At 43.1% G+C, this 3,026-nt stretch overlaps 1 long non-coding RNA gene across 1 annotated transcript; it reads right to left on the reverse strand.

Moving 5' to 3' along the window:
- Positions 1-819: 819 nt before the first annotated feature.
- On the reverse strand, positions 820-2,089 carry LOC126946081 (uncharacterized). Its single transcript, XR_007722583.1, has 3 exons — positions 2,025-2,089; positions 1,159-1,212; positions 820-1,065 (listed from the first exon to the last, which is right to left on the reverse strand). It is a non-coding gene; the product is annotated as an uncharacterized LOC126946081 (long non-coding RNA).
- Between the last annotated feature and the right edge of the window lie 937 nt (positions 2,090-3,026).

Consider the following 3,026-nt stretch of genomic DNA (forward strand, 5'->3'; position numbering starts at 1 on the left):
AGTTCTATGGAATATTTTCCTCATACAGTACATAAAAGACTGATTGTGAAGTGAATGTATGTGCAAAATTACCTGGTTTGTACTTCTAGCCTAGAGATTCAAACATCACTTGAAATTTATCCTTTTTAAAGTTTTTTTCAAGTATTTATTAAAGTGTTCTCTATTGCCTTTATAAGCCAACTGACCTACTTTCATTTTTTTCTTTTTAGACTCTTTATTAATTTTGTGACACAAGTTAAACATATTCTTTTGAAAAAATGAAAGAATAGATATTCAAAACAGAAAAATTTCCATAAATCTGCCCCTTAAAGAGAAACCAATATTATTTTTTCATGTACATCTTATCCAAATTTTTTCTATGCACACATGTAACATATAAATATGCCTATTTTAAATTGGGATATCATATATATGTGTGTGTGTCTGTGTACTTGTGTATACATATATGAACTTTTTCTATGCAAATGGAAAAAATCCCGTATTAAAATGTAGACTTGCATATGAAACCATAAAGCAAAATCTAGTGAGATACTGGTGACAACAAAAACATCTAAAACCAATATCATCAAAAGGTTAAAAACACAAAAATGAGCCAAAGTATGACTAGAAAATGCAACCTAAAATAAAAGTGAAGCCCTAAAAATATAAGAAAAAATAATTCAAGACAAAAAGCACTAAATGGGATAAGGCCACTTCCTGGACTGTCTTTTCATCCAATGCATTACTCTAAATTTATTTCTTAATTTTTAAAAATCTGTTCTGGACACTTTTCTTCTCCTCCTCTTTCTCCTCCTCCCCATCTCCCTCCCCCCTCTTCCTCCTTCTCCTCCTCCTCCTCCTCCCTCTCCCTTCATTGTTATTGACATGCCTATGGGACATACCCGTCTCCATCTTCCTGGGTAGGTGGTGCTTGTTCCTGGTGATTATTTCCTGTAGCTTCCTGGCCTTCAATTTCTTCCAAATGTAGCTCTTCCTCTAAATTATGAATGCTTTCTTCATTTTCCTGGTGGGAATTTTCCATGTTGAAAGTTGTTTTTCCCTTTTCCTCTTTGACTGCAATTACTCCTTGGAGAAAAAAGGGAGGAAATACTGAATGTGTGCTGTTCATTCCAGTACCCGTGTTTTCCCGAATTAGGGGGATGAGTAAAAAGGTCTCACCTTTGCTCTAATTCACTCCTCTATTCCCTCCAGGTTTTTGCCCTTCTCCCATACCTAAGGAACACATATATATTCTCTCAGTCTCTCTCAACAATTTTTCCTCTAGATCATTCTACCAGCCTCTCCCTGGACTGAATGAAACGTAAGTAGGAGCAATGTCTCCTCCTAGTTATGTTCTGGCCTGGGCCATTTCCATCCTTTCACCCCCAACCCTCAGAGGTTCTAGTCCAGAGCATGGCACATAGCGATCTGCCCAAATCCCAGTCAGTTTCCTATTCCCCTTTCCTTTCTTGAGCCTAATAGGCATTTGGACCTGCAGACAGAAGAAAGATAGTGGTACTGAAGTGCTTGGTGGATGGACCAGTATACTAGACAAGGGCCTCTTTGAAGACTGGACACCTAACCACTTCAAGTCTCAAAGCTCCTTTTCCCACCCCTGTTTCATCCCCATCTCCTGCTCTAAAATGCCCACCACATTGGATTAAGGGAAGTAGTTTCAACGATTTCTTAGTATCCATTTGCCCACATCTGCACCCCCTACATAACCACCATTTCTTTTACGTCCTTCCCCTTTCATCTCAATACTCCTCATCTTGGTGCTTATGCAGCACTCCCTTGCAGGCAGGGTGTAAAAGAAGTGAATTATTTACAAGCTACCCCCAGGTCTATGTGTTTCCTCCTGGCCCTCTTTCTCTAGCCCTTCCCTCCATCCCAAGGCATATCATTATCTGTTTCAAAATATTGAAGAGGTGTCAAAGCAAACAGACCTGTACCTGCTTCAGTTTTTGCCTTCCTTCCCTTTCACATGTACCCCCTTACACCACCACCACTGACGCACAGCTCCAAGTCCAGCTGCTCACACAGACCTGCTCCATTCTGGGAAAGTGTCTTTCTCCCCCTCATCCTCTGGGCCAGACACTAGCCTGTCTCAACAGAAAAGAGGAGTGCTGCAAAAATAAAAGAGATCTGAATAAGAGGAATTTACTCACACCTTGGCTCCTGGTCACGTGAGGGTCTCAACTAACGGCAGAGTTTAATTTCCCAACCCCCGCACCCCACCTCTAGGCTGGCAGGGAGTGCAACAGAAATCCCCACCACACTACCACCATACACACAGAGAGACCCACTTCCACCCCTCTGTGAACAGTGCCTCAGTGCACACCACCCTGTCACTCTGGTCTTTGCCAATCTTGAGGGGCCACAAATGGCATCACCGATGAAGGTTGGCATTTGCCCTTCTCTGGTTATTAATGAAGGTCTGCACCCCCTATCCAACCAATCCTCCTACACCCTACCCCACCAGGCCTTGCTTCTTGTTACCTGTCCCTCCTGTCACCACTCTTCCTCCTCACCCCACCCCAAGCCACCAGTGCCCACCAACTTCCTTGTTTTTGTCATGCACAGTGTCAGGGATCTATAGTGCAATTTTCAATAATTCTCAATATTTTCCTGCATAGTTTCTTTAAAAATCATAAATATAATAAAGCTACTTTCTTTTCTTTTTTTTTTTTTTTTTTGAGACGGAGTCTCACGCTGTTGCCCAGGCTGGAGTGCAGTGGCGCGATCTCGGCTCACTGCAAGCTCTGCCTCCCGGGTTCCCGCCATTCTCCTGCCTCAGCCTCCTGAGTAGCTGGGACTACAGGCGCCCGCCACCGCGCCCGGCTAATTTTTTTGTATTTTTAGTAGAGACGGGGTTTCACTGTGGTCTCGATCTCCTGACCTTGTGATCCGCCCGCCTCGGCCTCCCAAAGTGCTGGGATTACAGGCTTGAGCCACCGCGCCCGGCCAATAAAGCTACTTTCATTTGGGAGGGGAAAAGGTTTTTCTTAAGGCCTTTATTTAACATTCCACTAGCTCCAGATTCAATT

This window comes from Macaca thibetana, chromosome X (genome assembly GCF_024542745.1).
Source record: "Macaca thibetana thibetana isolate TM-01 chromosome X, ASM2454274v1, whole genome shotgun sequence".
Taxonomy (NCBI): Eukaryota; Metazoa; Chordata; class Mammalia; order Primates; family Cercopithecidae; genus Macaca; species Macaca thibetana.